Source organism: Podarcis vaucheri, assembly GCF_965113315.1.
Source record: "Podarcis vaucheri genome assembly, contig: SUPER_10_unloc_1, whole genome shotgun sequence".
In the NCBI taxonomy this organism is placed as follows: domain Eukaryota; kingdom Metazoa; phylum Chordata; class Lepidosauria; order Squamata; family Lacertidae; genus Podarcis; species Podarcis vaucheri.
The window spans coordinates 333,279-349,429 of record NW_028118809.1 but is presented as its reverse complement, the minus strand read 5'-3'; the positions used below and the strand labels follow the sequence as shown (position 1 = coordinate 349,429).

General features: G+C 43.6%; 1 long non-coding RNA gene across 1 annotated transcript; it reads right to left on the bottom strand.

Annotated features, from left to right (window-relative positions):
* Nucleotides 1–8,296: 8,296 nt before the first annotated feature.
* LOC309542622 lies at nucleotides 8,297–15,793 on the bottom strand. The gene is made up of 3 exons (XR_014224326.1): nucleotides 15,696–15,793; nucleotides 9,614–9,693; nucleotides 8,297–8,468 (listed from the first exon to the last, which is right to left on the bottom strand). It is a non-coding gene; the product is annotated as an uncharacterized lncRNA (long non-coding RNA).
* Between the last annotated feature and the right edge of the window lie 358 nt (nucleotides 15,794–16,151).

Genomic DNA, 16,151 nt, shown 5'->3' with positions numbered 1-16,151 from the left:
CTCTCTTTTGGCTCATCAGTAACCCTTGTACAAAATCGGATAGTATACCAGTAGGATTTTTATTGCCGCAATAGGGAGAGATGATTACTGATGCCGTGAAGCCTGGTCGTCTTTTTCTCCCCCCCCCCCTCCTTTGCTGATTTGATTAGAAAGAGCAGAGTTATGGGGGGAAAGGAATCACATCTGAATATTTACAAAAGCTAGTGTCCACTGGAACTGATCATCCTAGAATTTCACTGCTGGTTGTAGTCCCTGCTCTCGCCCCCCCCCTCCAATTTATTACAAATTCTTTAATCAACCTTTCTAATGCGCGCCTGGAAATGGGCTGTCCATATTAACCAGGGAAATGTCAATTCAAGGCTATAGGGGCTGGCACTAATAAGGTTAATGAATAGCTGGCCTGAAAAGCAACAGATGGACCTAGTGGAGCGAGCTCCTTAATGACATTTATAATGCCTAAGGTCAACTGCAGTTTATCTTCATTTTTGCCTCATTTAAAATATTCCAAAGGAATAATAAAGTCAGTCTAAATTTTCCCTACAGGGAAATGAAATTTTATGCGCTGCTGTTTATTGAATGCCAATGCGCCAGGCAATAAACAAGGGACTGCCGCATCATCGTGCGAGTGCCGTAGACACGGCATATCTGAGTTTGTTTGCATGTGCTCAGACAACAGCATCTCTCAGATTATTATTATTTTAAAATAACTCATTCCATTTTAGGAGCGGCGGCCACAGGCTGCTCTTCTTTGCCTTTGTCGTGATTCTGCGGCAGCAGCGATCAGGCGAAGGTTAAACCCACCCACTGAAGCAAGCAAAACTTTGGTTTTCGTAAGGAAATTGAAGCTATGTGCAAATGAGATTACTGGCTTTAGACTTTGGGCACAGTTACTGCTGCCTTCTCCCCCAGTCTCCTGAAATGTGTGTTACTGCTTACTATCTTCATCACTGGCTGTCACAGGTGGTGATGGTGTTAACTGTGTTATTGTATCACATGGAAAGGGTTTACAAGGGTCAATATGAAGATGCTGTTTCTGTCCATGGCTCTGTAAAGTGCAGGTTTACCCCTGCCATCCACACATGTAATCTTTTCCTGATTTATAGAAGCCAGAAATAGGGAAACTTTTGGCTCTCTGGGTGTTCCAGAACGACAACTCTCATCAGCCCTGACATGCATGCTCAATGGTAAGGGATAGTGGGAGTTGTGGGGTGTGGATGGCATTATGGTCTAAACCACTGCCTGACTGTAAAGCCTATCGCTGAAAACAACTTCAGTGTTTCCTGAGAGGAGTTAGTAACATCATTTTGGTAACACATTGCATATCTCGAAAAGTCTGTGGCTTGATGTATGGGTTCTTCAACAAAAGGTAAAGGTAAAAGGGATGTGGGTGGTGCTGTGGTCTAAACCACTGAGCCTCTTGGGCTTGCCAATCAGAAGGTCGGTGGTTCGAATCCCCGCAACAAGGTGAGCTCCTGTTGCTCTGTCCCAGCTCCTGCCAACCTAGCAGTTCGAAAGGACACCAGTGCAAGTACATAAATAGGTACCACTGTGGCGGGAAGGTAAAAGGTGTTTCTGTGCGCTCTGGTTTCTGTCACGGTGTCCCATTGCACCAGTAGTGGTTTAATCATGCTGGCCGCAAGACCTGAAAAACTGTGTTTGGATAACTGTCAGCTCCCTCAGTGAGATGAGCGCCACAACCTCATAGCCGCCTTTGACTGGACTTAACCATACAGGGGTCCTTTACCTTTACCTTACCTTAATGGGAGTTGTATTTCACCGGGTGGGGTTAGAATCATAGAGTTGGATCATCTAGTCCAAAACCCTGGAATGCAGGGATATGCTCTGGTTATGCCCCGCTTGGGCCACTCCAATGCACAAAGTGTTAGTGTTGACCTTTAAAGCCCTAAACGGCCTCGGCCCAGTATACCTGAAGGAGCGTCTCCACCCCCATCGTTCTGGCGGTTTCCTCACTGTGAGAAGCAAAGCTATAGGGAACCAGGCAGAGGGCCTTCTTGGTAGTGGCGCCCGCCCTGTGCAACACCCTCCCACCAGATGTCAAAGAGATAAACAGCTACCTGACATTTAGAAGACATCTGAAGGCAGTGCTGTTTAGGGAAGTTTTAAATGTGTGACATTTTAATGTATTTTTGATCTTTGTTGGAAGCTGCCCAGAGTGGCTGGGTACAAATAAAAAAAAATTATTATTATTATTATTATTATTATTATTATTATTATTATTACTTTACGTGGGGCTATTCAGTCAGATGGGTGGCAAACTACTACTACTACTACTACTAATGCACCCATATGGGGATCATACCTGTGACCTTGACATTATCAGCACCGCTGTCTAACCAACTGAATTAACCAGGAAGGCTAAAGTTTAGGAACATCCAGAGGACCAAAGGTTCTCCACTTTTGATACAAGCCCTATTCACAATTACAACAATTGTAATTGTTGTAATTGGGAGGGACAACAGGGCCTGCTCATTACCCCAGATCTGAAAAAACAGAGCCAGCATGAATAACTCAGGCTCCCCATTTCAGAGCTTTCCACTTTGGAAGATCAATTGGTTTGGGAAATTTCTCTTTGCAACCCAGAAGGAGGGCTGCCGCTATATGTTCTGCGAACTAACCCACTCAAGATTAGTCTTCGGGGGGAAGGAAATGTGTTCTATTCCTTTTGCTGATTTTTACTCTGCCTACAATTTCCGTATAGTTTTTATTGTAATGTGGGCTTTTCAATTTTCTTAGCTATGCAAAGAATAACAAAGTGCAACAAGGATAACCCGCCTCCCAATCCCTGATTGTACCATTGTATTCAAATATTGCAATAATGTCTTTATGTTTGCTTCGCAGCTTGGGGAAAACATTTGGTCCAAACCCAGCTCTGCACAATGGTATGGTTTTTTGGTTTTTTTAAAGCTCTGTATGTCATTTAGAGACATTTTGCATAGTGTTGAACTATTCAACTATTGAACAATTGAGCTAAATAATAACAATAATAATTCTATTTTGAGCACCTTCCAAAGTGTGCAATGAAACTGGCTTCCATGTTTTTCTAGGGCTGATGTTCTAGGGCTGAGGGCAGCCCTGTTTAGGGAAGTTTTCAACATTTGATGTTTCATCGTGTTTTTAATATTCTGTCGGGAGCCACCCAGAGTGGCTGGGGAAACCCAGCAAATGAGCAGGGTATACATAATAAATTATTATTATAAAACAAAGAGAACGAGTCAACCATGCTGGGAAGGCTACACAAAGCATAGCATGAAAAAAACAGTGATTAACATTAGAGCTGGGCGATATGTCGATATATTGTCCAAAACCGGTTTGAAATCAATATAATGATATCGGTTTCAGAATTTTTGACCTATATTGTGGTGTGTGTTTATCCTATGCAAAAATCACAATGTGAGAGAAACCGTGAAGCCAGGCAATGCCTCTGCGTAGCTCCATCCTCATTTCAGACATCGTGATATATTGTGACGGTTAACTGGTGATATATCACGATGTTGTCTCCCAGCCCTACCATTTGTCTCTGCATAGTTCCATCCTTATTTAAGTCATCGTGATATTTTGCGATGGTTAGCTTCTGCATGGATATCAAGTGTTCTACCATAGGTCTAAAGTCCCTTTCTGTAGGCATCAAGCCTTTAATAGCTGCATGTCAAGTGTCCCTTCTGTTTTTTCCAATAATTTTTATTAATTTTTCCCAAATATCTTAAACACAATACAGCTTAACAATATTATTCTCCTTTAAATCTATATCTTATCCGAGTTAACTTCTCTCCACCCCTCTTCTGGCTTCTCTACATTGCTCTTGCTTAAGTGTGATTACTATATATACATTCTATAAGTGTCTATAATTCCTTAATAAATTTTTGTATTATACTTTAGACATACATTCCTTATTATACATCAGCATTACATCTTGTGGTCTAACCAAATGTTTACAATAAGCGTTATGAGTTTTATTTCAGTCCTGTGAGTGTCTTTATTTATGTACAGTTTTCTCTAAGTATACCATAAATTTGGACCATTGTCTATGGAATTTCTCATCATCCTGCTGTCGGATTCTTCCAGTTAGCCTTGCTATTTCCGCATACTCCAATACTTTCTGTTGCCATTCTTCAATTGTCAGGATATCCTGTTGTATCCATCTCTGTGCGAGGAGTAGTCTTCCTGCTGTTGTGGCATACAAGAAGAATTTCTGATCTTCCTTTTTAATGTCCTCTCCAACCATTCCTAGCAAAAATGCCTCTGGTTTTTTTTATAAAAGGTGTACCTAAATATCTTTTTAAACTCATTATACACACTATCCCAAAAAGTCTTTACCTTGTCGCACAACCACCACATGTGGAGAAAATTTCCCTCTTTTACAGTGCATTTCCAACAGTTCTTATTTTTCATTTTATACATCTTTGCTAGTTTGGTGGGTGTTAAGTACTCAAGTGTACCTTCTGGCTCAGCCTTCCCCAGCTTCTGTTTTGAACTACAACCCCCATTAGGCCCGGCCAACTTTGTCAAAGAGAGTTGAGCTCCCAGCCTGGTGCCTTTACAGCTAAATTACAGTGGTGCCTCGCAAGACGAAAAGAATCCGTTCTGTGATTCTCTTCGTCTAGCGGTTTTTTCGTCTTGCGAAGCAAGCCCATTGACGGATTAGCGGATTAGCGCTATTAGTGCTATTAGCGGCTTTTAGCGGCTTATCGGCTTATCGGATCAGCTGATAAGCGGCTTAGCGGCTTAGAAAAAGGGGGGGAGGGAAAAAACCCCACAGGAACTCGCAAGACATTTTCGTCTTGCGAAGCAAGCCCATAGGAGATTCGTTTTGCGAAGCACCTCCAAAACGGAAAACTCTTTTGTCTAGCGAATTTTCCGTCTTGCGAGGCATTCATCTTGCGGGGCACCACTGTACCAGGCGAAAGGAGTCAACTCAAAGAGCAGTTTAGCAAGCATGGTTCAAGGTAATTTGCTCCATTTATAAAGAGAAAGATTCCATTGTTGTTATTATCATTATTAAAAATAAATAAAATACTGGGCTGTTAGCTTAATATGAAGAGATGGGATTTATTTGAAGAAAAGCAATACAGAAATAACACTGAAAGGCAGCAGCTGGTTTCTATTGTTTGGGTGGAACAACATAGTCAGTATAATTAAACTGTAATGCCTTCTGTAATGTAATATTTGTGTGTTCCAAACACAAGTGTTCTTTAGATTAAGGCTGCCAATGGCCTTTTGATGAAATCTCCTGTATATTTCTATTTCTCTGGATATGTATGCAAAATTATAACATGAAGGCAATTCAAGCACTGTAGAACAGACTTCGCATGTGAATTTTCTCCAAAATCTAATATTTATGAAACCTGGTAGATGGCAGTGTTGGATTGTTGATGAAGGAGGCTGAAAAACACCCGCTCTCCCCCAAACACCCATATCTTATCTTTACTGGGATTTTAAATGTGTTTATTATCCATTGTTTTCAGAAAAGGTGTCACAAAAGCTTTGTCAGGAATTAATTTAGCAAATTGCTAAAGGTATAAAAACAAATGTTTCTTTCAGTACATCAGGAGCAGCAACCCAGCCGAGGAGGCATTAAGGTGTTATTTGGTGCATCGGTTTTTGCTGTAAATGAGGTTGGGGTGTGTTTGTGGAAAACCCAAACCGGTATCACTCTTTTTGAGGAGGGCATCTGATGAGAGATGTCAAACAGAGGTGACCAAAGATGTCGTTTCTGAGCCAATTCACAAATTGCAAATTAAATAGTCTCCGGGTCCAGATGGCATTCACTTGAGAGTTCCTAAAGAACTCATATGTGAAAAGGCTGAGTTTTAAAGGAAATAAAAACCCAAATTATCCTTGAAACCAGCCTCCTCAACAGAATGGAGGCAAAATAACTTCTGCCCCAGGCAAATTGGTGGAAATAATGATTGACGCTGCAGTGGTTAAACGCAAAGGCCTGGTACATAAACCATGGTTTGTTAAACCATGGCTCAAGGTTATGTGTGCACCCAGCCCAGCAGTTTAACTATGGCTAAAGGTTGCTCATCAACCAAGGTTCATAATTGGTCAACATTAACTGTAGCTTTGTGTTACATGCAAACCTGACTTCTGCCTTAGCTATGGTTAAGGAACAATCACTGCTGAAGTGCTACAGAATTGTGGGTGGCAAGTTGCATCAGGCATTCACGCACTCAGCATGACCTGCATATATTCTGGAGGCTGCTAACCGTCAACAGCCATCCTTGGCGATCACTCGTAGCTGAGTATGACAGTCTTAAAAGTGAGTCCATAAGTGACTGTGGAGGCCAATTCTGGATCCACACATCCTTCCACAGTGTGGATATAGGTTTCCAGGCAGGAGTTGATCATGGTGAGGGTTTGCCAAGCTTGCCTTCCTCTTAGCACATTTCTTTCTTTTGTCCTGAGTTCGTTCTTCTTCAAACTCCATGATGCCTTTGGTAAAGGCTGTTCTCCAATCGGAGTGTTCGCAGGACAGTGTTTCCCAATTTTCGGTGCTTATACTGCATTTTTAAGGTTAGCTTTGAGAGCCTCTTTAAACCTCTTTTGTTGTCCACCAGCTGTTTGCTTTCCACTTTTAAGTTGGGAATAGAGTAGTTGCTTTGGAAGACGATAATCAGGCATCTGAACCACATGACCAGTCCAACGAAGCTGGTGTTGAAGAGTCATTGCTTTGACACTGGTGATCTTTGCTTCTTCCAGTACTTGCTATCTCTATCTTATCCCCATCCTGAGTAAACATAAGGACATTTGTCTGAATGCTACTCCCTACTAACAACCAACTGATAAATAAACTTAGATCAAATTGTCTGATACCAGGGGCAGTGCAAAAGAAGATGTTACCAATTTGTTGTTGTTTAGTTGTTTAGTCGTGTCCGACTCTTCGTGACCCCATGGACCAGAGCACGCCAGGCACTCCTGTCTTCCACTGCCTCCCACAGTTTGGTCAAACTCATGTTCGTAGCTTCGAGAACACTGTCCAACCATCTCGTCCTCTGTCGTTCCCTTTTCCTTGTGCCCTCAATCTTTCCCAACATCAGGGTCATTTCCAGGGAGTCTTCTCTTCTCATGAGGTGGCCAAAGTATTGGAGCCTCAGCTTCAGAATCTGTCCTTCCAGTGAGCACTCAGGGCTGATTTTCTTAAGGGCTGATCTTCTTGCAGTCCATGGGACTCTCAAGAGTCTCCCCCAGCACCATAATTCAAAAGCATCAATTCTTCGGCAATCAGTCTTCTTTATGGTTCAGCTCTCACTTCCATGCATCACTATTGGGGAAACCATAGCTTTAACTATATGGAACTTTGCCAGCAAGGTGATGTCAATATACAAATTCAAAAACTTGTCATATGGCTTAATTTCTTAAGAAGAGGTGTGGAGTTAATCTTGGCCCATCTTACATGGAAGTTCTTCTCTTGTCCTAGGATGCACAGTGGCAGCAGCAGGTTCTGGTGAGATATCGCTGAACTCTCATGAAGTCTCGTGAGAGCTCACTGAAATCTCACGAGATTTTGTTTCGATATCGCTAGAAATTGGCACCAACGCCAGCAGCGGGGCAGGCAGATCACCCTCAGTAGTGTCACCTCATGGTTTTCTGGTGGCCCTGGCAGGTGCCTTACCACTGAACCAGGATCTTTCCCCTGCCGAGACAGAAATATTTCACACGCAGGTCTCCACCTTTACCTTTCCAGTACGCCTGGCATCTTTCCTTGAAGGCAGCGTTATGTAATTGCTTAGTGGAGGTTTATGGAGGTCTTCGCCTCGAATCCATGAATATGATTGCAGAGATGAACATCCTCCTTGCACAGGGTCTGGCAATATGAGAGAATGTTCCTAAACAAATGGTGCTAAACAAGGAAATGATGCAGCAAGGAAATGAAGCATCTGTCCTTCGATACATAATGATGCTGTTGAGTAACGTGTGCAATTAAAGAGTTGTTTTTATGCACAACTGGGATTGTGTCATACATAAATCTGCATGCCGGTTGTGAATTCTTGATTGCTGCAACAAAACTGAAAGCTAGATGGAGACTTGTTGAACATCTGTTTTGCAGTATTAATTCTGTCTCCACCGTGCTATTTAATCCCCGTACCCTCCATGTCTCCAGCAAATGATATCCGTGGCAAAGACATTCGGTGGAAGAAACGGGATGGTGTGTATATATGCAGCTTTATTTCATATGATTTACCAGGTTTCTTTCTGTTCTTTTTAAAGTACTGCAGACAATGGTCACAATGCAGCTCAGCTCTCTCCCATTGACACTAGTGAAATACCAATTTATCTTAGTGGATAAACAAGGAGACTTCAGTTATGCAAATGGGAGCTCCACCATGAATGATTGAAGTCCCGTAAGTCTGTAGAAGTCCATTGCCACTGCCATCGGTGGGAAGCCTGCACATGCCCTGGACTCCATGACACAGCGCATGATAACAAATGTTTCACCAGGGTTGGAACTACACAAAGGGGAAAAACCCCAGCTATAAATAAGTCATATTTATATATGAAGGAGCGTCTCCACCCCCATTGTTCTGCCCAGACACTGAGGTCCAGCGCCGAGGGCCTTCTGGTGGTTCCCTCGCTGCAAGAAGCCAAGTTACAGGGAAGAAGGCAGAGGGCCTTCTCGGTAGTGGCGTCTGCCCTGTGGAACGCCCTTCCACCAGATGTCAGAGAGAAAAACAACTACCAGACTTTTAGAAGACATCTGAAGGCAGCTCTGTTTAGGGAAGCTTTTAATGTTTAATAGACTATTGTATTTTAATAGTCTGTTGGAAGCCACCCAGAGTGGCTGGGGAAACCCAGCCAGATGGGCGGGGTATAAATAAATTATTATTATTATTATTATTATTATTATTATTATTATTATTATTATTATTATTTAATTAAATTGTTATAGCAACAGGAAAAAACCCTCTCTGTGTAAAATCACATAGAGAAAGTTTTGTGCTCTACAGGGCCATGTGGTGTCACATGTGAATAACACAGTTATAGTGTTGCAACATGGCTAATGTAGCTGAGTCTCAGGATTCATTGAAAATCATGTTCCATTGGGTATATACATTCCCATCAACACACATGGGACCATGGGCTCTTGTCCCAAGGAATAAAGGGGCTGGAAGGATCACAGGGATTATGTGTACAGTACAGGCCAGTGGTGGAGCATATGCCTGCGCTGCCCAGGGCAGGCGTGCTTCCGAGGGCCATAGGGGTGTGCTCCCAGGTGCAGGATGGCCACGCACGCACCCACCAATCCTGCTTCCTTCCTCTCCCCTTCCCGCTCGCTTGCCTCCTTTCCGTCCTCTCCCCTGCCTGCCTGCCTGCCTCCTCCAGCCAGGAGCATGGGGCAAAAGCGCACCACCCACCCATGACTCCTGCACCTACTGCCAGCCATCAGGGGAAGGGGGGAGCTGCGCCCCGCTCCCAGCTGAAGGAGGCAGGCAGGCAGGGGAGAGGATGGGAAGGAGACAGGCGAGCGGGAAGGGGAGAGGAAGGAAGCGGCAAAGCCGACAGCTCGCAGTAGGCGTGGGAGTCTGAGTCATGAGCGGCACACCAAATGTCACCCCCGCCCAGGGATGTCACCCGGAGTGGTGCGCCCCCCCACCTTCCTCCACCAGTGGTACAGGCTGATCCATAGAGCTGATTCTTATGTGACTGTTGATGTCCCAAGGCGTTCATGCCGTCCTGTAAAGAGGAACCACATGAGACTGGGGAAACGACACGGTTCCTTCCTATGCTAGCATCACCTCTGCTGGCATGACTGGTGGATAAAGGAATCATGCTGTTTAGCTGACCATCTTGCAGTACTTAACAAGAAAAAGAAAGCATGCTATAGTATGTGTCGTTGGTATTTGTACTGTATTTATTAGAAAATGTATTTTACAAAGAATACATTGTACTGGAGGAAAGAAAACCCACGCCATGCAATGTAACAGCTGCAAAATCTTGTGACTCCAATTAAGGTCACAGAAACGTTGAATCATTGCGTTGTTAATTTGTTAACTCCCTTGAAAACTGAGTGTGTATGTGTTTTAGGTAAGGATAGGAGAGATGGGAGGTTTTTTTGGGGTGAGTGTGGAGTGTGGAGACTCCAAGAACCTGAGGAGTTGGTGAAGGCTATAATTTACGGTGAAGCTATAATTTACAGACTGCTTCAAAGGAGTTTTAGAAGCAAGAAACAAGAAGACCCTCTCTTGGGCTCAAGGGAGAGAAATTGACTTGGACTTGATATATTTGATATATTTATGACACTGCTTGTTTACAGTTGCCACGCTGCAAGTAAAAAGTCATCTTCAAAGTCTTGTGTGTGGAGTCTATGTCATCACTAGGGCTTTGAGGATGAAACTGTTGCATCATTCTACATGACTCAGAAAAAGAACCATCATGTGTGAATCGAACTGGGAACATATGAAGGCAACCGCATAGTATGGAATCTAGTTTTAAAGCATTGCATTGATTCCCAATTTTTAAAATCGATCATGGGCACCCTTAATACCTAGCTACCACATGCTTGGCATCAGAGAAAAGAAAAGTAAGTGTACACCTTTCAGGTATGTCTGGCTGAATTGCTATTTGTGGTCCTAATAAGCTTTGATATTTTCAATAGGCTATTTGCCATGATCTCAATATGTCTTTCCTAAGGGACGCGGGTGGCGCTGTGATCTAAACCACTGAGCCTCTTGGGCTTCCCGATCAGAAGGTCGGAGGTTAGAATCCGTGCGTTGGGGTGAGCTCCCATTGCTCTGCCCCAGCTCCTGCCAACCTAGCAGTTCAAAAGCACACCAGTGCAAGTAGATAAATAGGCACCACTGCAGTGGGAAGGTAAATGGCATTTCCATGTGCTCTGGTTTCCGTCATGGTGTTCCGTTGTGCCAGAAGTGCCACATGACCCAGAAAGCTGTCTGGACAATTGCCGGCTCCCTCGGCTTGAAAGTGAAATGAGTGAGCAACCCCATAGTCGCCTTTGACCAGACTTAACCATCCAGGAGTCCTTTACCTTTTTTATGTCTTTCTTATTAAGTCACTACTAGTTTAGATTGCATCAGTTTGTATGTGAAATTTTGATCCAATATGCATCACTTTTTGCTTGCATGTGAATGCCTAGTCCGGGTTTTGGGGTTTTTTTGACCATTGCAGACACTGAAATTTATGACTGTTCTGGGAGGTGGCTTTTCCATCCTTTGTAGTGGCCTAGAAAGTGGCTGGACCATGAGTCTGCTTAGCTCTGCTCCTGATGGTGCATTTGGTTTTTCTACCATGCTGCAGTGGACTTTGCTTAGCTGAACATGGATAAAATAAAAACCTTTAGTGTTCAGACAGGGTGTTCAGGAACCTGACAACATTTCTTGCATAATTATAAACATTAGACATTTTCACTTGTTTTTCCCATGGCTGACCATGTGAATCATTTCTAATGCAGGCTTGCTTCTGAGTGATTTCTGTGACCGTCTGCTTAATATTTAGAGGGAAATGAGTTAGTAAGTGCAAAGAGGGGAAAAATACAGCCTGCCCACTTACACAGAATAAAACAGAACTTGGAAGTGATCAGGGACTACTTGAGTGCCTATAAGAATTCATCAAGGCAGACTTTCTGCCTAATGAACCAGCCGTTGCCATAAATTAAAGGAGCAATATTTTTCCAGCTAGTTTTTGTTTCAAGCAGAGGACAAAAAAGATGTTTGTTACTGTGATGAATTCATTTCACCCAGATCTGTTTTCCTCACTTCAAAAGCATACTTTTGTTATTGCTTTATTTCTTTTATTGTCAACTTCTAAAGGCTTGTAGATTTAAGCAGCTTTATTTATACCAAGCTAGACCAATGGTTCATTTAACTCAGAACATTTTTATCTGACTAGCTGTAGACAGTGTTAGAAACTGGGATACGAAAGCTAGCAGCAAAATGGCACTTTACATTTAGGTGGAATCTACACACATATTAAAAACATACACTGTGAAAATGCTTTTTTTAAAAAAGCATTTTGAAAAATACATTGATTTTTGAATAGCTCAGTCTCGCCATCTAGTGTCACTTTAAAAGGTAAAGGGACCCCTGACCATTAGGTCCAGTCGTGACCGACTCTGGGGTTGCGGCGCTCATCTCGCTTTATTAGCCGAGGGAGCCGGTGTACAGCTTCCGGGTCATGTGGTCAGCATGACTAAGCCGCTTCCGGTGAACCAGAGCAGCGCACAGAAACACCGTTTACCTTCCCGCCAGAGCGGTACCTATTTATCTACTTGCACTTTGACGTGCTTTCGAACTGCTAGGTTGGCAGGAGCAGGGATCGAGCAACGGGAGCTCACCCCATCGTTTGGATTCAAAACCACCGACCTTCTGATCGGCAAGTCCTAGGCTCTGTGGTTTAACCCACAGCACCACCCGCATCCCTAAAACACATTTAAAAAGTTTTAGTTGTAGCTGTATAGTGTGCTTTCGAACTGCTAGGTTGGCAGGAGCTAGGGCAGAGCAACAGAGCCCACCCCATCGTGCAGATTTTAACCTCCGACCTTCCGATTGGCAAGCCCAAGAGGTCCAGTGGTTTAGACCACAGCGCCACCCATGTAAATAGGTGTAAATAGATGCATAAGCCATTATTTCTTAAACCAAGACAGTTTCTGCCATTTCTCAGTTCTCCAAAGGAACACAGACCCTGTGTGAGGGCCTGGAAATCTATGGATTCTTGCAACTGCTTGGCAGAGAGATGGGGAGGTACCCAACTTTTGTAACAATAGTTTGTTTCTTCATCAAGGAAAGGTCATTAGCAGAAAGTCAGTTTTGCATGCGGAAGATCCGAGTTCAATCTCCAGCATCTTCAGGCAGGGCTGAGAAAGACCTCAGCCTGTAACCCTGCTACTCATTGTAGACAATCCTGCTCAAATCTTGGACCAGTGGTCCTTACATGAGCATCCTTGTGTCTGGCTGTTTCCTGTGTTCCTAGAATGCTCATGGTGTCAGACTTGGAGAAGTTCACCTTTAGAAAAAGATGCTCTCCAATATGACAACTCCAGTTTATAATAGTGCTATGACGATGCCATTGGGAAAACAACGCTTTCGAAACCAACCACTGTTAATATCTATGTTATTGTAATAATTAGATTAAATTGGACAAGGGATGTTTTGCCGAACAGCCGAGCTGTGAATGTCTGGCTGCATTTAGAGGTGTTGTAAATCAGCCTTGCGATGAGAATGGAGGGGGCACCAAAGGGAAGCCAAGCTTGAGCTCTGGTTTTATGAAGACAATGAAATCACACTTCATTAAACCCTTGGTCTGTTAGACAAGCGGCATTTGGGGGCATTGACTGAAGAGTGACTTAGTTCCAACACTTTGTATTGCAGTAGGAGAGTTCCAGAGCCATCCTGATTCAGCAAAGAAGCACGGCGATGTGATGATGTCTTTACTTTTTGAATAGATTAATAAGTCTCCTGCATTATTCTACATGTCAGGAGTTGTGAAAAATGGAGATGTGCAGCTAAAAGGATTAAGGGTTGGAGCTAACGCTGCCATTCCACCAATCTCCATCCTCTCCTTTCTTCTATCCTCTCTGGACCCTCTCAGTTGGGTTACCCTGTGCAACAGTTGTTGGGTTTTTTTTTTTGGGGGGGGTGCTGGAGATGAGAGGAAGGGGAAGTTCCATTGCACGTGGAATATCTCTTCTGCAGCATTGAATACAACACTAATTAATGCTACTGGTTTATCCGTAAGACGCCTTGAGTTCTGTCAGTGATGAAAATAAATATTAACAAAAATTTATACTATAGATCGATCAAATAATATTTAATAAATGAGGTGTGTGTGTTTGTGTGTGTGTGTGTGTGTGTGTGTGTGTGTAACAATAGTGATAATTAGCGGACAGACTCTACCAGGGTTCTCATTTCTCCAATGGTAAAATCAGTTCTCCGCATTTTGCAGCAATTTGCAGTTCTTTATTTTTAAAAATACAACATTTCAGTGTGAATTTTTCTTAATAAACATTTAATATTGTTTCCTGCTTGGCAGGGGGTTGGACTCGATGGCCCTTGTGGTCTATTCCAACTCTATGATCCTATGAATATGATTTTTCTGTCTAAAGCGCACGTTCTTGCAAGCAACTCCCCTATAAGGCATTTTAGTGTTATTTTTACAAAGTGTGTTCTCCTTCATGGAGAGCACGTGTTGCGGTGGGGGCCGCCAGGACACTCCAAAGTTGGGGGGTGGGCTAATTGATCATTGGCTACTGATGTGATTGGGGCTTCCCTTGTTGTTGGGAAGAAGTTAATGTTGCCATTTATTGATTGACAGCCAGAAATGCTAAAACTCCTTGCACGAGGCTAGGACTTCCTCTTTTCGCCCGTGCATCGGATTGCCCGTCCCTCCCTCCCTAGAATAGGTTTGTTCGCTTTGACCTTGCTAGTGTGGTGTAGTGGTTAAGAGCAGTAGTCACGTAATCTGGGGAACCGGGTTCGTGTCTCCGCTCCTCCACATGCAGCTGCTGGGTGACCTTGGGCTAGTCACACTTCTTTGAAGTCTCTCAGCCCCACACACCTCACAGGGTGTTTGTTGTGGGGGAGGAAGGGAAAGGAGATTGTTAGCCGCTTTGAGACTCCTGAAGGGGAGTGAAAGGCGGGATATCAAATCCAAACTCTTCTTCTTCTCTTCTCTATACCTGTCATGGGGTCGTCTGCTCTTGGGGCAGGGGCCTGGTAGGAATTTTGTCCATCTGACTGATTGGCTGGTGCCATTTGGCTTTTGCCTACTGCGTAGCAAATCGTCACAACTTGTAAGGTTGTGGTTAGGCATTGGTTTATGGTTTGGTTGATTGAGGAGCATGGATTGGCTGTGCCTGCCCCTCTAATGCTGCTGCTGCAAGGGATTCTGTTAAAGGAATTGGGGGCTAACTATTGCTTGTCCACCCTGTCAAGGGGGCTCGGGCCACTGCAAGAGCTCCTGGTCGCATTTGGGGAGGGCTGAGGGCAGGTTCCCTGCTCCACGTAACCCCCAAGTGTATTCCCCCTATTCTGACTTTCGCATCATGCAGAATGTCAGTCTGTCCCCCATGGTGGGGGCAGAGAGTCGCAACCAATGCCTACGCAACCACTCACAAATTTGTATTTTAATAAAGTTGTGGCCAAAATTATGCCAAAAATCTTAAACAAAAGATTCTGTGTGATGTGTGAGTTATTGGGGTGGACCTGGGGACCTCGACACACAAATATCTTTCATTTGTATGCATATTTCCCCCGATGTATGCATTTTTGTAGACGTTATTTGTTCGAGAATTACACCACCAAATTGGGAGAAGTGTGACTTTTGAAGGATAGCTGTGTTTCAGTTTGCATATTTTTTAAGAAAATGCTCATTTGGCAGATCAAGCTTTAAATATGCAGTGAATTGGATTTCTCTTTCATCCCTGGAGATAATAATAGATTTAATTGAAACAGAAATTTGTGTGTGGGATAGACACAGAATTTACATCCCCCCCCCATTTCATTTGCATTCTTCAGGTTGCCATACATGGTTCCCCCCCTCCCCATTTGATCCTTACAACAACTATGTGAGGTAGGTTGGGGTGAGAGAGGATGACTGGTCCAAGGCTTGGGCCTGACTCATGACGAGCTTTTGCCATGACTCTCAGTCCCCACCACTGTGGCCAGCTCCCTCCTCTGCTGCAGAATTTACTTGGCAGCAACTGCCATAATAAGAGGTCTTACCTTATTGCCAGTGCTTGGAATGAGCTAGTGTGGAATGAACTCATTCAGCTGGATAAAGTTCACTGACCTAGTTCAAAAATCTCTGAATTACACCTGAAAGTAATTTCCACAATGGCTGGGTGAAATAAAGGTGAATTGTTCCTTGAAGAATAAAAGCTTGAATAAGTTCTAATACATTTTCACAAAAAACCACCCCCCTGTTTCTCTAGCACAGGCATAGGCAAACTGGGCCCTCCAGATGTTTTGGGATTACAACTCCCATCATCCCTAGCTAACAGGACCAGTGGTCAGGCATGATGGGAATTGTAGTCTCAAAACATCTGCAGGGCTGAGTTTGCCTATGCCTGCTCTAGCAGGAGGCTTGGACACTTAGCTTCCATTAGAAATAAAATAGAATTATGTATAATGGATCTCTATAAAGAAAGTTAGAAAGCAAAAGATGGAGGCAATATTCTC